The 22,830-nt window shown below is 39.6% G+C and overlaps 1 long non-coding RNA gene across 1 annotated transcript in view; it reads right to left on the reverse strand.

Annotated features, from left to right (window-relative positions):
• Positions 1 to 5,901: 5,901 nt before the first annotated feature.
• LOC122211109 overlaps positions 5,902 to 22,830 on the reverse strand; it is a 28,230-nt gene continuing 11,301 nt past the window's right edge. The window contains exon 3 of the long non-coding RNA XR_006198501.1: positions 5,902 to 6,365. This is a non-coding gene — a long non-coding RNA (uncharacterized LOC122211109). The remainder of the gene's footprint in view (positions 6,366 to 22,830) is intronic.

Consider the following 22,830-nt stretch of genomic DNA (forward strand, 5'->3'; position numbering starts at 1 on the left):
CTTTCTTTCCCCTACCGCCCACTCAAACCCACTCTGCAGGCTAATATATCCCTGTCCCTTGGATGAAATCTAAAGTAGGTCTTGGATACCTCCAGTCACTCTCGGGTACTACAAAGTTCTCTGTCATGTGTAGTCACAGTAATTCATTTCAGTAATTGAAATGTCCAGTTCTGTGTAAAAATCCAAACTTGAAATTCATTTCCCCTTTCCTTGATGTCAGCCCTAACTCATTATGTAAGTCCACAGAGGGAAAGGGGTTGGGCTTTGGTTGGTTTCCTTTCTTTCTAACCTATGTTTGCCCACCTCTGGACCCCCACCCCCACCTCCCTAGCTCACCCTCACTGCCAGAGTAGCTGACCCCTCCGTGATTTTCCTCGACTGACACTGGTGTTACAGTTCTATAGAGATGACAGGTGTTCAACACTGACTCTTCCTTTCATGGAATGTTTCTGCGGGTCTCTTGGGGACCCCATTTGGGAACATACTAGGAGCACCCCTGACATGATCATGGGTAAGGTCTCGCTTGGGGCTGGCCACTTACAAGCCCTACTGACCTCCCACTTCCTGCTTAAAGTCGGATGTTCCTGGTGTCAGTCTCCTTTAAAATGACTCCCAGCCCTGCCCCTCCTATTTGGCCATCCGGTCCGTGAAAATCACATACCTCTGGCCTTCCATCCCTGGCAGGTCAACCTGTTCCTGGCAAAAGTAACTCTCTTTGCTCTACCCACAGGGTGAAAGTCCCAGTCTTTAGATTTTTCAGAATGAGATGCCACGCGTCAGATACGAGCCCCTTTGATCCCAAACTCTAGGAGACATAGGGCACGTTCCTCTTAATGCCTCTCTCCCTAGGTTTGGGGTCAGGACTATACTCTTATTCTCTTCCCATTTACAATGTCCTTTTCCAAGGATGCCCTCCCTCCTTGCCTCTTTAACGTAAGGGTCAAAACTGCTTCTTAACCACTTCTTTGCATGTCCTGCAGAAGCCGGTTAGCATCTCCCTTTTGAATGTGGGTTTTCTTGCTCATGTTGTTTTGTTCTCAGCTGAAATGCAGACTAGAAAGAGCCCCTTTTAAACACCCAGTTACATTATTAGTGCCATCTTCATAGGGTTGTTATGGGATTTAAATGAAAAAAATGCATGTAAAATACTTAACATGGTGTCAGGCACATCGTAAGTGCTCAATAAACATTAGGAGGTGTTTATTCAACAAATATTTACATGGCATTAACTGGATCATCAGTGCTTTATAAGTAATAACTCCTTTAACCCTCAAAACAACCCTATCACCCTCACTTTATAAATAAGAAAACTGAGGCACAGAGAGGTTACATATCTTGCCCAATAGTAAACAGCTGGTAAATGATGAGGCTGGGATTCAAATCCAGACAGTCCAGCTCCAGAGGGCATACTGTTAACCGTTGTGCTCCTTCCCTTTCCTAAGAAGAGCTGTTATTATCCTCATTATAATGATTATTTGATATGTATGGGGCCAGGCTCGTGTAAGCCTCCGGGCCAAATCAGTTACAAGGGCAAACTGTTAAAATATACAGTTTGACTTCATCTAATTTAACTTCTCTCCCTTCCTAGACCAGAGCCAATGGGTGGTTGGTTTTTCCCAACGAAGTATTGACAGTGAATGAATACACATAGATCTGGTTAATAGATAGCCGTGTTTAGTATCACATCACATTCCAGAAACTGATTTCAGCTTTATGGATCCTGAACAATAGTGTGGATATCCCTGAACAACAACGAGGACAAGGATTTCTCCTTCACATTGCCCTCATACTAAAAGGCGGGTTGGACCAGATCAGGATTTACAGACACTTCTGTTTGGCCTAATAGGCTGGAACTTGGAAAGAGCAAGTTTGTTTACCAAGAAGAGACAGGTAGATCTGTCAATGAGTTAATTACAGCAGAAATAGGAGATCAATCATCTTCAGGGTGGACCATCGGAGCAAAGAACTAGGGACACCTGCCATCAGACGATTAGACACATTCCTTTGTCCTGAGCAATATCCCACTCAGTGTGGCTGACTCCTCTCCTCTTGACTTCCTGTGTACCTTCAAAATCATTTGGTATAACTAATTCAACTTGAGCATGCTTCTATGTCTTGCAACTAAAAGAACTTAATATAATATTATCCTCAGGTAATGATAGCCTCAACTTTGCCATCCCTAACAGTTATACATGCCTCTTTGTTCTGCTTCTTGTCCTATGTCATTAGCTAGAAATTCCAGAATATTACTAAATAATAGTGGCAATAGCAAGAATTCTTTTCTTGTTCCTGATAATAATAGTAATGCCTCAAGAGCATTTTTAGTATGCTCTATCCCTCTGAGAATTGGATCAAAGTTAACTCTACAAAAATACACATACCCTCAAAATTTGTTTATAGTTTAGGAGTTTCAAGGACCACGGACCATATGGAAAGTTTTTGTGAATTCCCATAAGTATGAGGTTGGCTACTGATTTAAGATAAAATTTTTTGCCAGGGTGTCTGGGTGGCTCAGTCAGTTAGGCGTCCAACTTCGGCTGACGTCATGATCTTGCAGTTCATGAGTTCGAGCCCCTCGTCAGACTCTGTGCTGACAGCTCAGAGCCCAGAGCCTGCTTCAGATTCTGTGTCGCCCTCTCTCTCTGCCCCAACCTTGCTCATTCTCTGTCTCTCTCTCTCTCTCTCTCAAAAATAAATTAAAAACATCAAAAACAATTAAAAAATTAAAAGATAAAATTTTTACCATATTAATAAAGATTCCTTAGAGTGCTAATTTAGAAATAAGAATTTTGAAATATATGAATTTCATAAAATATCTTTTTACCAATCGATATATGTATATCTTCTTTCTCTTTAGTCTGATGCCGAATTATATTAATATGCTTACCAATATCAAGCCATCCTTGCATTTCTCAAATAAATTGTGCTTGAATTTGATATATGATTGTTTTAATATTCTGTCAGGTTTAATCTGGTAGTGTTAGGTTTCAATTTACTAATGAATCGAAGTGCATGTCAGAAATATTTTTGAATAAAAAGAATTATAAGAAAAGTTATTTGTTGGTTAAACCTCACCTGGTAAAAAATACTAATCAAAGCATCTTTTTTTCTAGGCATCCTGATAAAGATTATAGAGTTAAAAGCTGAAAAGGAGCATTTAAAACCTACTCATTTTACAGGTTAGGAAAGGGTTACTCAGAGAGGTTAAGTGACTCGTGCAAGATCACACTTCTTAATAGTGGGCGTTGATTGTATAAGCAAGTTGTTGAGGCTACAAGAGAACACTGGGGAAAAGACTTGCCTCATTTCCAGTGGAACAGGACTTTAATTCTACCGGAGAGGGAAAAGAGACAGGAGACTTGTTTCTGAAACAGTGAAAGTTTCACAAGGAAGTGAAGTAAGCATTTTACTAAATTAAAGACATTATTGTCATCTTTAAGGGATTAAAAACGTAACTTGGATTGATTTTCCCATATCTTTCAGTTCCAACCATCTCTCTTTGTATGCGCAGAGCTGAAATTCTGAAAACGCAGAGTTTTGGCTCCTTGGACAGTTCTCCCCAACACACACCAGGGAAGCCTTCCTGCCAAGAATGGACTAAATGCGTTACCGGCAGGGATGAGAGAAACACAGAACAAAGGAAAGAGGCTCTGAGGATACAGATTTTAGAACGGCGCCAACTTTCAAAACTATCTGGAACCGTACCAACTCATGCGCAGGACCCAGGCAAAGGAGGGACTTCATTTGCTGTTGGTGCGAGTCGGATTGTCTGTCAAGGTCTCACCCAGGGTTCCGTGACTCCCGATCAGCTTTGTGCTGGCCCTGTCCACCCAGCCGTTCCCTCCCTTTACCCTCGGCAGGGAGTCAGCCTGAGCCTGGCAGAGCGGCACAACGCCCTGGGCCCAGCGGGCTCCCTGACGCCACGTGCACGCGGCACGGGGCTGACCTTCCGGGGCTGCAACACCGGGGCGGAAGCGGCGGCTCCGTGCGGATAAGTCAGTGCGAAACTCAGCCACGCCGGTTGTTTGGTGTCACGTAGCAAAACAATCGCTTAGATGGCTGATTTCTTTCCTTCTCCCAAATGCTCTGTGTTGACACTGCCTCAGATTCTAATCTGACGGTGCGTTTTATTGAAACCTTGCTACAAAGAGCACACTTAAAAAAAAAAATATTCTTTTAACCCCTTTAAGGGGCTGTTACATTTACTATCTGAAGCTGCAAACACTCCGTGCAGCAGATAGAGCAGCTAATATCCTAATTCAGTAAAGAGGAGACGGAGGCCGGGGCATCTGACTGACCTGCACCGGGTCTCACAGCTCGTGGGTGGTGGCGCCAGACCTGGAACCGCAGGTGCCCCGACTTCCGGGCCGACTCTCCAGCGATGCAGCATAGACTTCTTTTCCAAACTGTGCGCTTTGTAAACAGAAAGTTGTGTATGTTAGGGTTTTTTAAGTGTTTTCTAAATGTTTATTTTTGAGAGAGAGAGAGGCGGGGGGGGGGGGGGGGGGGGGGGCAGAGGATTTGAAGAGGGCTCTGCGCTGACAATAGAGAGCCCAATGCAGGGCTCAAACTCACAAACCGTGAAATCATGACCTGAGCCATCCAGGCGCCCCATGTTAAGATTTTTAAATTTTATTTTAGTTTTTTAAAGTTTTACTTATTTTTGAGATAGACAGAGAGCACGGGAGACCAAGTGGGGGAGGAGTAGAGAGAGAAAGGGGAACAGAGGATCCAAAGTAGGCTCCATGCTGACAGCAGCCAGCCCCATGCGGAGCTCAAACTCACAAACCTTGAGATCATGACCTGAGCCAACGTCAGATGCTCAACGGAGTGAGCCACCCTGCTGCCCCTCAAGACCTGCTTTTTAATGAAACCTTGGCCATTCAAAAGAAAAAATATAGTTCTAAACAGTATAGTTTTAAGAATGTAAATACTTCCAAATATCTGTGGAATACAGGAGCATTCAATAAACACATGTTATGTAAGTTGTAAACACATTTTGATGAAGAAATCTGTTTACATATAAATTCGGAGGATCACTTAAGAGAACTGTAATCTTTTTTCAAAGTAACTTAATGGATATATGGAGTATCTTTATGGAAATATTAATATATTAAAATCAAGCCTAATCAGTTCAGTGATTATTTGCTATATAGCCCGAATTTTCCCGAGAGTCTATACCACATTGAATATACATCAATACGTTGGCTTTTTCTACAAATTTAGGACATTATTTTTTTAATTTTTCATTGGGGAAATTTTCAAACATACAGAAGTAGAGAGAAGAGCTTAATGTATCCATCACCCCATTTCAGCAATTTTCTACTCTTCCCCACCTCTTCCTTGGATTATTTTAAAGTAAATCCCAGACAGTAAGTGATTTCATCTCTGACATTTCACTACGTATCTCTAAAAGATAAGGAACTTTTTCTTAAGTCACAATATCATTATTACACTTTTAAAAAGTTAAGAGTAATTTCCTAGTATCATCTAATCTGCACTTAGTATTCAAATTTTTCTGATTGCCCCCGAAATGTCCTTTAGAGTGATTTGTTCAAATCAGGATTCAAACAAGATTCACATGTCAAATTTGGCTAGTACATCTTTAAATCTCTTTTAATCTATAACATTTCTGTCAAGAGAGATATTTAAATAACTGCTCCTGGAAGAATTATCTGGCTTTCAAGGGAATAGTTTTATCTCTATACCATACTTGATTGATTCTAGGGCAGGATTAATTGTAAAATGCATTATTATTTTATGTACCACTAAAAAATTTAAAACGCTGACAATTATAATTGTAAGATGCCACCAACTATAAGCTATATTCCAATTTTAGAGATATAAAAAAGGGAAAATATATGATTTTCAATCAATGAAACACGGTAGTTAGAACACAGATAACTCACATGTCATTTTTTATTTCAAAATCAGATGTGGGAGTGGCATTATGGGATGTGCACAAAATCCTTCCCATAGGAATGGTTTACTTCTATCCCAAAGCAGATGCAGAATGAAGAGTGATTTCCAGCCTTGAGTTCATGGCTGATGGTGCAGTTAAAGTCCTTTCCTCTGTGTGCCTGACTATAGGTTTGGCATCTAACCTGAATTTCTTAGAGTGTTTCTACCACATTTCATATACATCAATACATTAATGTTTGCTACACATTATGGTCTCGGAGAAGGCAATGAGAGGCTCTTTTTGTCACACTGACTTCAGGATGTTAGGTGAACCCAATTTGAAAAACACATCTCTATCATGTCTCTCTGTCTTCAAATGCAGAGTGCAGTTGTAGATGTCCTTTGTTGTTGCTTTGTGTCATCGGAGGTGAGTGCTCAATGGGCAGTAATGTTCTTTACAGCAGCTGGAAGATTCAGAGAGGAAAATGAGACTTGGCAAAATCCTATTTGGCCTCGAACGCGGCTGTTTGGTTTTTAGGTCTTAGAGACGTTGACATCACAGATGAGTTCTTGATAAGGTGAGTGTCTGCTTCAAAGAATTTGGGCTTCCATAGCAATTTCGTACTTGACACATCCCCAAAGGCAAGGGAATTAAAAGCAAAAATGAACTATTGGGACCTCATGAAGATAAAAAGCTTCTGCAGAGCAAAGGAAACAACCAACAAAACTAAAAGGCAACCAACAGAATGGGAAAAGATATTTGCAAATGACATATCAGACAAAGGGCTAGTATCCAAAATCTATAAAGAGCTCACCAAACTCCACCCCCCAAAAACAAATAATCCAGTGAAGAAATGGGCAGAAAACATGAATAGACACTTCTCTAAAGAAGACATCTGGATGGCCAACAGGCACATGAAAAGATGCTCAAAATCGCTCCTCATCAGGGAAATACAAATCAAAACCACACTGAGATACCACCTCATGCCAGTCAGAGTGGCCAAGATGAACAAATCAGGAGACTAAAGATGCTGGAGAGGATGTGGAGAAATGGGAACCCTCTTGAACTGTTGGTGGGAATGCAAATTGGTGCAGCCGCTCTGGAAAACAGTGTGGAGGTTCCTCACAAAATTAAAAATAGATCTACCCTATGACCCAGCAGTAGCACTGCTGGGAATTTACCCAAGGGATACAGGAGTACTGATGCATAGGGGCACTTGTACCCCAATGTTTATAGCAGCACTCTCAACAATAGCCAAATTATGGAAAGAGCCTAAATGTCCATCAACTGATGAATGGATAAAGAAATTGTGGTTTATATACACAATGGAGTACTACGTGGCAATGAGAAAGAATGAAATATGGCCCTTTGTAGCAACATGGATGGAACTGGACAGTGTGATGCTAAGTGAAATAAGTCATACAGAGAAAGATACCATATGGTTTCACTCTTATGTGGATCCTGAGAAACTTAACAGAAACCCATGGGGGAGGGGAAGGAAAAAAAAAAAAAAGAGGTTAGAGTGGGAGAGAGCCAAACATAAGAGACTCTTAAAAGCTGAGAACAAACTGAGGGCTGATGGGGGGTGGGAGGGAGGGGAGGGTGGGTGATCGGTATTGAAGAGGGCATCTTTTGGGATGAGCACTGGGTGTTGTATGGAAAACAATTTGACAATAAATTTCATATATTAAAAACAAAACAAAAAAAAACGAAGAATTTGGGCTTCGATTTGTACTCTTCTTGTTAACATGAGCCTTTTGATAGGAAGGGCTGGGGGCAGGTGGGAAGGTGTGTTACTGTATCACAGGTATCGATGAAAGCAAGTTCTAAACTCTTTTGCCTCGGGTCACTGGCAATTTTCGAAAGGCAAAAAACTTTGATTTCTCCCTGGAGAGATTTCAACCCACGGCTAAAAGTATTTTGCTTCTGGCTAACTATGCTTATAGGAAGAATCTGGATTCTTTATTTACCAAACCTGAAGTTGTGCAAAGGCAGTTCACTCCAATGGCTCTGAGACCTGGAATATGGATATTTTTAAAAGGTAGAAATGTACCGCCCAATTCTTTTCTGCGTGTGTGCTCTCTGAGGTACAGAAATGGGTTTGTTCAAACAGAAGAGACTCATAAATATGGGGAACAAAGGGTTACAGGAGGGGTTGTGGGGGGGGAAATGGGCTAAATGGGTAAGGGGCACTAAGTAATCTACTCCTGAAATCATTGCTTCACTATATGCTAACTAATTTGGATGTAAATTTTAAAAAATAAAAAATAAAGTTAAAAAAAAATCACACACACACCAAAAAAAGAAATGGGTTTGTTCTAGCAAAACTCAAAAGAGTCACTCTTTAGGCACAGTATGATCCAGACCCTCTTTCTCTGCATCTCCTTCTTCTCTTGCTAATTTCTCTTGCTTGCTTTTGGCCAGGTTCCCTGCCTCTTCTCCCCTTCTAGAACGTGCCGGACATTCCCTTTGTCTTGGGACTTTTTCACAGCCACCCTCCCCTTTTGGAACACTGTTTCCTGAGACAAAGTCTTGGCTCTGCAACTCCTCAATGGAAATTTCTCAGCTCTTGTATTTAAGATTACAACCTGTTACTCCATCCTCTTATTTCCAAATTACTTTGCTGTGCTATTTTTCCCATAGCACTTATCTTCCCCTACATGTTGCAAAATTGATGTATTTATTAGGTTCATTGCTTATCTTTTGTCCCACTGGAATGTAGCTCCATGAAGACAGGGATCATCTTTTTAAATGTGTGTTTGTTTGTTTGTTTAGAGAATGAGAGAGAAAGGGGGGCAAAAGGAGGGAGAGAGAATCCCAAGCTATCAGTGCAGAGCCCAACATGGGGCTGGATCCATAAACTGTAAGATCACGACCTGAGCCTAAATCAAAAGTCAGACACTTAACTGAGGGAGCCAACCAGGTGCCCTGACAGGGTTCATTTTTAAACAAACATATCACAAACTTTGAATAAAGTGCTTGGTACATAGTAGATGCTTAAAAAAATGTCAAATGAATAACTGAACTACCAATCTGTTTTATATATCCATGAGCTTGGGTTTTCTTTTTTGTTTTTTTTTGTTTTGTAGATTCCATATATAAGTGAGATCAGATGGTATTTATCTTTCTCTGTCTCTTACTTCACTTAGCATAATGCCCTCAAGATCCATCCATATTTTTGCCAATGGCAAGATTTTCTTCATTATTATGGCTAAATAATATTCCATTGGAATATATAGATACACATTTTTTTATCCATTTGTCCATCGATGACCATTTAGCTTGTTTTCATGTCTTGGCTACTATAAATAATGCTGCAATGAACATGAGTGTGCAGATATTTTTTCCAATTGGTGTTTTTGTTTTCTTCAGATAAATACCCAGAAGTGAAATTGCTGGATCAAATTGTAGTTCTATTTGTAATTCTTTGAGGCACCTCTGTACTGTTTTCCACAGTGGCTGCACCAGTTTGCATTCCTACAACCGTGCACAAGGGTCCCCTTTTACATTCTTACCAGCATTTGTTATTTCTAAGTATTATTAAAAATGTTTTATTTTATAATTGTTTGTTGTTGTTTTATAGAGATAGCATTGGGTTTTTTTTTTTAAGTTTATGTATTTATTTTTGGAAATCTCTACACTCAATATGGGGCTCAAACTCATAACCCCAAGATCAAGAGTCACATGTTCTTTTGACTGAGCCAGCCAAGTACCCCCAAATTGATTAAAAAAAATTTTTTTTTGAAAATTTAAATTAAAAATTTTTTTTTAATTTAAAAATTTAAAAAAAAATTTAAAAATAAAAAAAAAATTTTTAAATGTGGGGCTCAAACTCACAAACCGTGAGAGCATGACCTGAGCTGAAGCCAGATGCCTAACTGACTAAGCCACCCAGGTGCCCCCTAAATTGATTCTTTTATATCAACCTTGTGTCAAGTGACCTCACATTCACTGCGGATTCCTCCATATTTTCCACATTCATGTCATCAGAGGATAATGAGTTTTCTATTTCTTCCTTTGCCATTCTTAGAACTTTTATTTCTTTTTCTTACCTTGCTGCATTGGCTAAGAACTGTACATTAATGTTGATAAAAATAGTGGTAATGAGTGTCTTGTTCTGTATTTCAGGGGAGAAAACTTTTATTTTTTTAAAGATTTTGAATTGTTAATTAATTAATTACTTTTGTGTGTGTGAGAGAGAGCACAAGCAGGGGAAGGGCAGAGAGAGAGGGAGAGAGAGAATCTTAACCAGGCCCCACTCTCGGTTTAGAGCCTGACACAGGGCTCAATCTCATGACTGTGAGATCACGACCTGAGCCAAAATTAAGAGTTGGACACTTAACCAACAGAACCATTCAGGTGCCCCTCAGAGAAGAAAACTTCTAATATTTCACCACTGAGTATAATATTTGTTGCATTTTTTATAGATGTTTTTATCAAATTAAGAACTCATTCTTCTATGCCTAGTTTGCTAAGCTTTCTTTTTTTTTTTTAATTTTTTTTTTTTAACGTTTATTTATTTTTGAGACAGAGAGAGACAGAGCATGAACGGGGGAGGGGCAGAGAGAGGGAGACACAGAATCTGAAACAGGCTCCAGGCTCTGAGCTGTCAGCACAGAGCCTGACAACGGGGCTCGAACTCACAGACTGCGAGATCATGACCTGAGCTGAAGTTGGCTGCTTAACCGACTGAGCCACCCAGGCGCCCCTAAGCTTTCTTTTTAATCATGAAGGAAGTTTTAATCTGTCTCCTCCGTTCTTAGTCTGAGTACACCCAAACTACTCTGCTGTAGTTGAGATTACATATTATCATCATGACCAAAAAATAAATAAATAAATAAATAAATAAATAAATAAATAAATAAATAAAAACCTTATGTTTTCATAATACATTCTCATGGGAGTTCTGATATATTCTTTGATCTCCATGCAGTTTCCTGTAAGACGGAGATGATAACAGAAACTACCACAGGTTGTTGTGGGGAGAGGAAATAAGTTATCAAAACTATTTTTTTTAATTTATTTATTTCTGAGAAAGAGAAAGAAAGACAGAGACAGAGAATGAGCTGGGGAGCGGCAGAGAGAGACAGGGAGACATAGAATCTGAAGAAGGTTCCCTGGAACCTGTCTGACCTGTCAGCACAGAGCCCGATGTGGGATTCAAACCCATGATCTGTGAGATCATGACCTCAGCTGAGGTCAGGTGCTTAACTCTCCTAAAAATTATTTTAACAGTCCCTGATGGATAGTAAATTTTGTCAACGTTAGCTATTACTAATTTTTAAAATAATTTTTTTTAACGTTTATTCATTTTTGAGAGACAGAGACGGTGCTAGTGGGGGAGGGGCAGAGAGAGAGGGAGGCACAGAATCTGAAGCAGGATCCAGACTCCACGCTGTCAGCACAGAGCCTGACTTGGGGCTTGAACTCAAGAACTGTGAGATCATGACCTGAGCCAAAGTTGGACGCTCAACCAACTGAGCCATGCAGGTGCCCCAGCTATTACTACTTTTTTTTTTTTTCCTTTCAGGTGATGAAAACAAGGTAGGGAAAGAATACATGATAAAACAGTGGTCAACTTGGTCCTGGTCAGATCTCTTGACTCTCACTACTTTTTTCTTTTTTAATGTTTATTTATTTTTGACACAGAGAGAAAGAGCATGAAGTGGGGGAGGGGCAGAGAGAGAGAGGGAGACACAGAATCCGAAACAGGCTCCAGGCTCTGAGCTGTCAGTACAGAGCCCGACGCGGGGCTCGAACTCACAAACCGCAAGATCATGGCCTGAGCCAAAGTCGGACGCTCAACCGACTGAGCCACCCAGGGGACCCTCTTGGCTCTCACTTCTTGACTCTTTCCCTGATATCATTTTGCCTCCAGAGAATATTCAGTGACCTTTTAGTACTTCTAAATCAGTAAGACTCTTCATCATATTAAAGGTTTTCAAAAGACTATAAAATAATGCTTACAAACCTATACACTGGAAAGGCTCTTCTATAGATAATTCTAAACAGTGTATTCAGTGTACATGCTTCCTGGGTAAGTCTCAGAATAACAGAAATGTTTTAAAAAGAGTTTTTTCGTCAAGTTCCTTTTTATATAGACTCTTCTTAAAGTTAAGATGACCGCTTCACTCATGGCTGCTGTGCAAAGAATCTTGTCTTCAATCAGCTCATTAAGGTACCTTTGTAAGGATAGTATTTTTTTAAAAGGCACTTTGCCAGCTCCCTCAAACATAACACTGCAAATGGACAGCAAGAAAAACATGGCAAATCACTTCCATATGGCTCAAGGCAATGAGAAATTTTTTTGATTAACAACACATTCAGTACAATAAAATAACTTCCAACTCTGCTAGAGAGACACTAATTTATCTGCTACATCTATTTTCTGTTTGATTTTTCATTGTTTTGACTCTCCCCAAATGCTCCTAAACTCCCAATTGGTTCATTTTTAAACACCAGCCTCTTCTAAGACAATCACCTGTTCCTATTTGTCAGCCCCATCAAGCAAATAGTTGCTCTTAAACTTATTTTAGAACCAGCTGCTTTAAGCATATGTTTCAAAAATTCAAGGGATGGCTTTTACAGACTCATCAGTTGATAAAATCATTAACATGTCATCTGCATATGCAAGTACTAGTTTAAACATCTAAACTACTCTATTTCCTTCCACACCTGTCTAAATAGTAAATCAAGCGAGTTAGTTCACATCATAAATTCTCATCAAAGGGCTTTTAATTAATACAGAAAGGACAAAGCGGGCACCCTAGCCTTAATGTTGTCATTATCTAGATCTCCCCATTCCTCCCAGACAGAAACTAATCACATCATTTTTGCACTCTTGATACATTGAAAAGGTATGACATCAGCCTTATATAACTTTAAACAACATGTCCTCGCCCATCAAGAGCTATTTTTTCTTCTTCAAATGAAAGAGAATAAGAATCCAACTGTCTTTTACTGTGTGTTTTACAGTTTCTCTTGGTATAACTAAACCATCTGCCACCTCTGTCCCTAACGCCTGGAATGAATCAAATCATCTTCCTTGCAAACATTGTTAATCTCACAGTAATCCCTACTAATCACTTTGTAATCAGCACTCAAAGGGGCTAAAGGTCCTGGATTCTTAATCACAATATTTTAATCATCATTCTTGTGAGATGGCAGTTAGTAATCCCCGAATCTTGGGCTTATTTCTTCTCCATTTCCTAATTATTCCCTAGGACAAAGAACAGGAGGTCTCTAGATGTAGGAAACCAGATCTCTCTGGCTAGAACTGGTTGGGGAGAACATGCCTGTTCCAGGGTGGTGTTTCTGATGACTGCCTGTTATTTTCCATTTTGGATATTGAAGACAGATCCTTATTTTTGTTTTACTTTCTTATTTTCCTTTGTTTTCTTTGACTTCCTTATTCTTTTTCCTTAATCTCTTTTGCCTCCATTGTACTTTATGCCTTGGTAAATTCTTGCGTAAGAAACCACTTATTTTTCCTCTCTGCATCCATACAAGTCTTTGGTGTCTGGTTTGTATAATTGCCTTTTTTATACTTGCTCAGGTCGAGGAAATTTCCCTCTATGCCTAGTTTGCTTAGAACTTTTGTCATGAATAGGTACTGGACTTGGTCCAATGCTTTTTCTCCATCTACCAATATGATATGATTTTCCTTCTTCAAATTGTTGATGTGATGGATTACATATAATTGGTTTTTGTCTTGTTTGTATTCTGAAGGTGCAATATGCTTACTCTTTTATATAACTTTACAACTTATTACTTCTTTTTCTTTCTAATTGTTTTCTCTGAATAGGATGGAAAGAACTCAAGAGACAACTCGGAGGCTTGCTATCTTGTTAAATGACTGAATATTCCTTTCTCTTCGTTCTTAATTTTTTCTCCAGCACTAGTTTAAGATTATGTGTTATTTTCTCATCTCACAATGTCTTTCTTGGCCATGTTTATATAACACTTATCATAAAGTCTATTTTTATTCTTAAATTTCCTTTATTTAACTTATTTCTAAAAACCTTATTGAGGACTGCTATGTGCCAGGCCTAAAGCAGAAATTTATTCACCATTTAATCTGAGGCTCTATATTGGCCAAATGCCTTTTGCCCGGAATCTAAGTTTAATTTCTTCACCTTTAAGGAAACAGTTGAGAAGGGGGCCTTTTCCCTTGCTTGCTTAAATAATAATGATCATCAAAGAGTTTGATGATCTTTTTCTAATCGCCTTTTCCTAAGCCCCACCCTGTAGTGTATTTGTCAGTTTATCAAGCATAGATTTGAGACCAAGTGTGCTGTCACTGTATTTTAAGGGAAAGGCACAGAGAGTGAAGAGGGAGAAGACTGGAAGATGAGCTGTGTTCTAAGAGTCTAGAAGAGTGGGCGCTTGGAAGAGTGGGCTCTGTGCTTTTTGTTTCTCTCTACTCCCATCAGAGTGATCTCCCTTAAACACAGAGCTGATTTTTTAAAACAATTCAATGGTTTTTAGTATGTCCACAGAGTGGCGCAATCATCACCACAATCAATTTTAGACAGCTACTATTCTCCCAGAGAGAAGCCGCGCCCCCTCAATATCACCTCCTAATCCTCCCATCTCTCCATCCAGCACTAGGCAACCACTAATCTGCTTCCTGTCTTATAGATTCTGAGCTTTTCATATAAATGGAGTCTAGGCTTCTTATTCTGGGCTTTTCATATAAATGGAGTCAGACACTATGTGGTCTGTTGTGACTGGCTTCTTTCCCCTACCAGAGCGTTCTTTAGGGTCATCCACATTGTAGAACATAGATAGACCACATTTTGTTTATCCATTTATCAGTTGATGAACATTTGAATTGTTTCTACTTTTTGTCCATTATGAGTATTACTCTATGCACATTCTTTTACAAGTTTTTGCATGGGCATATATTTTCATTTCTCTTGGGTATACACTCAGGAGTGGAATTGCTAGAACATAAGGTAACTCTTCTGTTTAATTTTCTGAGGAATTGCCGCACTGGTTTTCAAAATGGCTGCACTATTTTACATTCCTACCAGCAGTATGTGGGGTTCCAATTTCTGCACATGTTGCCAACACTTGTTTTTATTTGTCCTTTCTATTATAGCCAAACTAGTTGGTGTACAGAGACATCTCTTGTGGCTTTGATTTGCATTTCCCTTATGCCTAGTGATGTTGAGCATTTATTTTCACGTGCTTATGGACCATCTGTATATCTTCTTTGGAGGTGTGTCCATCCAGATCCTTTGCCTATTTTTTAATTGGATTATTTGTTGTTATTGACTAGAATATTATGTATTCTAGATACAAGTCTCTTGTCACATATATGAACTGCATATACCTTCTATTCTGTGGCTTGTCTACTCACTTTCCTGATGGTGTTCTCTAATGAACGAAAGTTTTTAATTGAGGAAGTCCAATTTACCTGTTTTTTTTCCTTTGATTGCTTGTGCTTTTGGTGTCATATCCAAGAAATTATTGCCAAATCCAAGATAAGATTTACCCTATATTTTCTTCTAAGAGCTTATCATTTTAGCTCTCACATTGAAGTCTTTGATCATTTTTAGTTAATTTTTATATATGGTATAAGGTAGAGGTCCAATTTCATTCTTTTGCATGTAGCTATCCAGTTGTCCCGGTACTATTTGTTGAAATGATTATTCTGTTTATTGTTCTCACAACCTTGTCAAAAAACAACTGACCATAAATGTGAGGGTTTATGCTGGATTCTCAATTCTATTTTACGTGCGTGTGTGTGTGTGTGTGTGTGTGTGTGTGTGTGTCCTTATGGCACAACCACAGAGTCTTAATTATTTGAGTTTTGTAGTAAGTTTAAAATTGGAAAATGTGAGCCCTTCAACTTTGTTCTTTTTCAAGATTGTTTTGGCTATTCTAGCTCCTTTTGAGTTTTCATACCAATTTTAGGATCAGTTTGTTAATTTCTACAAAAATAACAGTTGGGATTCTGGTAAGTATTACAATGATTTTTGTAGGTTAATTTGGTAAATATTGCCATCTTAACAATATTGTCTTCTTCTTTTTTTTAATGTTTATTTCCTTTTGAGAGATGGAAACAGACTGCAAGCAGGGGAGGAGCAGAGAGAGGGAGACACAGAATCCGAAGCAGGCTCCAGACTTTGAGCTGTCAGCACAGAGCCCAATGTGGGGCTCAAACCCATGAACCATGAGATCATGACCTGAGCTGAAGTCGGATGCTCAACCAACCGAGCCACCCAGGCACCTCAACAATATTGTCTTCTGATCCATGAACATAGGATGGCTTTCCATTTATTTAGATCATCTTTAACGTCATTCAACAATGGTTGTGGTTTTCAGAGTATATGTTTTGCACTTCTCTTTTACATTTATTCCTAAGTGATTAATTTTGATGCTTTCATAAGTGGAATTGCTTTCTTAATTTCATATTTGGATTGTTCATTGTATAAAAATATAATTGATTTTGCACATTAATCCTATATCCTACAGTCTTACTGAACTTGTTTATTAGTTTTAATGGGATTGTTCTGTGTGTGTGTGTGTGTATTTCTTAGTATTTCCAGCATACAAGATCATGTCACTTGCAATCAGAAATAGTTTTTTTTTTTTATAATTTTTTTTTAATGTTTATTTTATTTTTGAGACAGAGAGAGACAGAGCATGAACGGGGGAGGGGCAGAGAGAGAGGGAGACACAGAATCGGAAGCAGGCTCCAGGCTCTGAGCCATCAGCCCAGAGCCCGATGTGGGGCTCGAACTCATGGACCGCGAGATCGTGACCTGAGCTGAAGTCGGATGCTTAACTGACTGAACCACCGAGGCGCCCCTCAGAAATAGTTTTCAATTGGCATGCCTTTTATTTCTTTATCTTGCCTAACTTCCCTGGCTAGAACATTTAGTACAATGTTGAATAGAATTGGTGAGTGCAGACAGCCTCGCCTTCTTCCTTATCTTAGGGGGAAAGCATCCAGTCTTTTACCGTTAAGTGTAATATTAGCCATGGTTTTTTCTAAATGGCTTTTATCAGGTTGAAGAAGTTAGCTGCTCTCCCCAGTTTACTGTTGTTTTTTTTTTAATCATGAGGGTTGGTTTTTGCAAGTGCTTATTATGCATTTATTGAGATAGTTATGCTGCTGTTGTTATTGTTTCGTATCCTATAGACATGGCAACATCACTTGATGTTTTTTAAGTTTCTTTCTTTATTTATTTATAGAGACAGGCAGGGAGGGGCAGAGAGAGGAGGAAAGAGAGAGAATCCCAAGCAGCCTCTACACTGTCAGCACAGAGTCCAACGTGGGGCTCAAACTCACAAACCTTGAGATCATGACCTGAGCCAAGACCAAGAGTCGACACTTAACTGACTGAGCCACCCAGGCACCCCAACATTACTTGATTTTTTAATGTTCAACCAACCTTGCATTCCTGGGATAAATCCCTCTTGGTTGTGGAGAATAATCCTTTTATGTGATGCTAGATTTGATTTCCCCATTCTCTGTTAAAGATTTTTGCATTTGTAATCATAAGGGATATTGGTCGATAATTTTCTTTTCTTGTGATACTTTTGCCTGGTTTTGGCATTAGTGTAATACTGGCCTTATGGAATGACTTGAGAAGTGCTCTTTCACTCACAAATTTTTGGAAGAATTCATGAATAGTTGGTATTAACTTTTCTGTAAACAGTTGGTAGAATTCACCCAGTGAACTTAGCATCGATACCTTTTTATCTTTCTGTTAAAAACCCTTTAGTAATTACCAACTACTAATGAATTAGATACAACATCCAATACCATGCTCTCCACAAAGTCACGATCTGCATCCCCAGTCTTACATTCTACTGTTTCTAGCTGGTACCCTCCTGGCCACCACTGATGGGGAACTTGTCCATAGGCTGTTCCAACTCCTGCCTCAACCTGCACTCCTCATGTACTTTGGCTTTTTGCAAGTCAGACTGGCATCCTTTCCTAAGACATCTCAAGTCTACTTATACCTTGAAACGTTTTCTTGACTTTACTGTCTAATTCGTTCAGGCTTTCCTACAATTTTCTAAACCAACTTTCCCTTAGAAGCATTAAAAAAAAATCTCTATTGGTTTCCATAGGAAATCTTACTTAGGAAAAAGTCTTCACGATAGGTTTCTGTAATTGATTAATTTTAAAAGGCACCTTAATGGGAAAAGCCCCATTCCAGCTGAATCGGGACCTGCTGGTTACTTTGGTAATGACACACAACTATCAAATGCTATACGGAATCCACTATGAACAGTATTTCTCTGTGAGTTCTTTTTCCAATGTCAGAATAATTAAAAAGAATTTTTGCTTGAGGAACTCATTATGAATGACTTCTCTGTGTTTCACCATATTTCTGAGGAAAATTTGTCTTAAAAAATTGATTCAGTACTGGGGGAGGTTCTGCATGCCTTTTTGCTGACTTTCCAAGTCTCAAAATAACGACCTTCACAGTAGGGGATACCAAAGGAACTAATGGCAGAGTTACAATGGTAATAGTTTTCTAAAAAAGCATTTCTTCTTCCAAGATCTAAAGTAAAGTTTTTCAATATTTTAAAGCTGAGATATAATTTTGTAATAAGCTATATTATTTTAATAAATATAATGATTTATTTATTTTTAATGTTTATTTATTTATTTTGAGAGAGAGAGATAGTGAGTGGGGGAGAGAGAAAGGGAGAGAGAATCCCAAAGCAGACTCCGTGCTTGTCAGCGCACAGCCTAATATGGGCTTGAACTCACAAACTGTGAGATCATGACCTGAGCCGAAATCAAGAGTCGGACGCTTAACCGACTGAGCCACCCAGGTGCCTCATAAATATAATGCTTTATATATAATATTGCTTATCAAGTGCACATAATGCTTTAGAACATGCTCGAAACCCTTTTCTGTGTTGCCATACACAGTGAGTTAAAATTTTGTGAGTTAAATTTAGTGAGTTAAAATTTTGACAAAGTGAGTGTTGCACTACCATTGCTAATATATATCTGCTTCCTAAATTTCAAAAAGCTAAAACTGTTATTTTAGTAAGGAATGAGTTAAGAAGGAAACTCTGGGGCGCCTGGGTGGCGCAGTCGCTTAAGCATCCAACATCAGCTCAGGTCATGATCTCGCAGTTCTTGAGTTTGAGCCCCATGTGCTGACAGCTCAGAGCCTGGAGCCTGCTTTGGATTCTGTATCTCCTCTCCCCCCCCCCCCCCCCCACCGCCCCCACCACCACTCTCTGTCTCTCTCTCAAAAATAAATAAAAAACATTAAAACAATTTTAAAAAGGAAGGAAACTCTTTAAGATAAAATTATCAACAAACACATGTCATAGATCTTTACTATTATGTAGGTGTTGCAACTAAAGCCGTAACTTCACCTGACTTCAACAATATTGCCAGTTTTACCTCAATATTGGCCAGGGAGGTATATTGGTATTGCCTCTACTATTACTACCAATAAAAATAATAACAAAAGCTACACTACACTTATTTATTGTCACTTACTATGTACTAGGCATGATGCCAGGCACTTATATTATCACCTGACTCACAACAAACCAGCAAGAAGACTCTTTCTATTAGCCAGGATTAGGTTCAATTGTGAGTAACAAAAACCTAAAATGACCAATGTCTTAAGCAAGGGAGAATTTTATTTCTCTTGCATACAAATCCAGAGGTAGGCAGTCTAGGGTTGGTTTCACAGTTCTGCTTTACAAAGTCCTTTGCGACTAGAGCATTCTCTTGGCCAGTAGCTGTGACGCCATCAGAGAAAAAAGGGATGAAGGAAAAGGGGGCGAAGGAAATGTACCAGCTTCCTTAGGAAGATTCCAACTACATGATATTTCACTTATAGCTCATTGGCCGGAACTTAGTCACATGAACACACTTAGGGAGGAGCCATGTGCCCAGTTAAGAATTTGGGGATCTGAAATATGGAGAAAGGAACATAAGATATTAAAGGACAATAGATCCCTTATCTGCCACAAAAGTATAAACTCTATTTCATAGGTTAAGGAACGTGAAGCTTAGAGCTATTTGATGAGCTTACTTGAAGTCACCAGGTTAATAAATGTGTTAGAGAAGATTTAACCCCAGATGTATCTTTCTGAATGGCCTATGCTTTGGGGGCAGGAGGAAAAGGTGTGAGGTAGTAGTAATTTCTTCTAGAAGCCTAGTAATATTGCTTTATACACTGTCTCAGTTAGTCATTGCATGTAAAAACCATGCCAAATTTAAACAATAAGAACTTATCTAATCCAGGAATCTGTAAATTGGCTGAGCAGTTCTGTGATCTGAGGCAATCTTGGCTGATCTCTGCTTGGAGGTTGGCATGGGGCTGGTCTAGAATTGCCTTGGCTGTGACAATTTGACATTGTTCCATACAGCCCCTCATCCTCCAAGAGGTTAACCTGGGCTCATTCTTACTGCGTAGCAAAAGCATAAGAACATAAGTGTGCAAGGCTTCTTGAGGTATATATGTTTATCATAATTGGCTCAATGTCATTTCCACTGCATTCTATTAGCCAAAGTAAATAAGAAAACCAGCCCAGATTCAAGGGGTGGGAAAGTCGACCCCATCTCATGGTGAACTGCAAAGTCACACTGCAAAGAGCATAGATGAAAGGAGACCACTAATTGGGACCATCAGTGCAGCAATCTACCATCACACTAATAATACAGAGTTGTTGATTGGAGTTGAGAATAGTAAAGATAATTTTCAACAAAAAAATCTGAATATACTGTCTTTATTTAGCATTAATCAATCATGTTTGTTTGTTTTTTTAAGAGGAATTCATGTTCTACAATAGGTCTACTCAACAGTCACAGACATGCCCATGAAGTAAAACATAGAAAAATGTCCTTAGATCTTGGGATATTTTTTTTTCTGTCAAACTAAACCTGGATTAAGTCTAGGAAGGGATACAGAGACAAAGAGTCTGTGGCTAAAGATTTCTTCAATGTTCTGTGAAATTGTAATTTGTCCCGGATTGCATTTTTCTCTGAAATATAAAGTCTGTGTTAAATCTTAATGAAAAGGGTGGGAGTGTCCTCAGGTTCTTGAGAAAGAAAATGAAAAGAGTTAGTTTTGTTTCTTTGATTCTTTGGGCTGGCTTGTTCACTCATTCATTTACCATAAATGCGTTGACCTCCTCCTACCATGTATCAAGCACCATGCTAGGCACTGAGATATAATGAGCACCAAAAATTGAAATGGTGCCATCTCAATGGAGTTTACTCCCAGGGGTTGGGGAGGTGAGACATTAATTAAATGATCTCACAAATACCTGCCTCATGACAAAATGCAAAAAGTGTCATGAAGTAAAGGTACATAATGATGAGACTTTCTAAAACAATAAGCTGATGTGGCCTAGGGCACCAAGGAAGGCTTTCTTTCTTTCTTTTTTTTTAAATTTAATGTTTATTTATTTTTGAGAGAGAAAGGGAGAGACAGAGTGTGAGTGGGGGAGGGGCAGAGAGAGAGGGAGACAACAGAACCCAAAGCAGGTTCCAGGCTCTGAGCTGTGGGCACAGAGCCCGACGTGGGGCTCGAACTCATGAACCACGAGATTGTGACCTGAGCTGATGTCGGACGCTTAACCGACTGAGCCACCCAGGCGCCCTTGGAAAGCTTTCCTGAAGAAGGGATGTTCAAGTTGAGATCTGAAGGATAAATCAGAACTAAGAGGGTAAGGGTAGGGAATAGGGTTCTAGGCACAGAAAAAGCATTCTAAAGGCCCTGAAGTGACAGAAAGGCCAGTACTTAACGAAAGCCCTGAAGAAAGCCACTGGGCTAACACGGAGAGCAAGAGGAAGTGGGTTCTGAGGTGAGATGGAAAGGTTGATGGCTGTGAGATTACGTCAGGCCCTGCCTGATAAAAGAAACTTTTGTCTTTATCTTCAGAACCAAGAGCAGTCATAGGAAGTCACATGAGCAGATTGGTGAATTTGAAAAAAATAATTTTGAAATTAGGTCCAAGACTGTTAAGCAGAGGCCATTTAGGTGGCTGTCGCAGTATCCAGGTAGAACATAACAGCTCAGACTAGGACAGTGATGGAGGAGAGGGTAAATATTCAGGGGATTTGGGTGATAACATAAGCCAATGTAATGTGTCAGCTATGGGAAGTAAAGAGGAAGAAGATACGGTATATTGAATCTTTCACCCATTCCTGCAACCATACTGTTGACCTTGGGCTTGACAACATGGCCTGCTTTAGCCAGTGACATAAACAGAAATGCTGGTAACATCAGTGTGCCATTCCAAGTCTAGGATTTAAGAGACACTGTGTGGGCGCCTGGGGGGCTCAGTCGTTAAGCATCTGACTGCGGCGCAGATCATGATCTCATGGCTCACGTGAGCATGAGCCCTGCTTTGGATGAGCTCATGTCCTGCTTCAGGTGAGCACAAGCCCCGCTTCAGGCAAGACATGAGCCCCCTTACTTCAAGTAAGTCCCACTTCTCTCTCTGTCTCTCTCTCCCTACTCTCTCTTCCCCTCATGGGATTCTCTCTCTCTCTCTCTCTCTCCCTCTCTCTACCTCTTGCTCAATTGTGCCTTCTCTCTCTCTCTCTCTCTCTCAAAAAAAAAAAAAAAAAAAAAAAAAAAGGGAGAGAGAGAGATACTGTGTGTTTTTGCTTTGCTTTTGAGCCTCAGCCACCACCATGAAAGGAACATGCCCGTGCTGGCCTACCAGTCTGAGGAAGATGTGAGACATGTGGAGTAGCTCTACCCTCTGCAGAGCTACAGCAAGAAGCAGAGCACCCTGGTGGCTGCAACCTAAAAAGAATGGCCCAAGTGAGTCCAGCCTGGATCAGGCAAAATCTAGCTAATCTCTAGATATGGGAGTGATAAGAAATGAATGTTGTTTTAACTATTAAAATTGGGAGCTATTTGTTACTCAGCACTAGCTAACTGATACCAGCAGGGTCCAAATTTAAAGCTCCA

This window comes from Panthera leo, chromosome F2 (assembly GCF_018350215.1).
Source record: "Panthera leo isolate Ple1 chromosome F2, P.leo_Ple1_pat1.1, whole genome shotgun sequence".
Lineage (NCBI taxonomy): Eukaryota > Metazoa > Chordata > Mammalia > Carnivora > Felidae > Panthera > Panthera leo.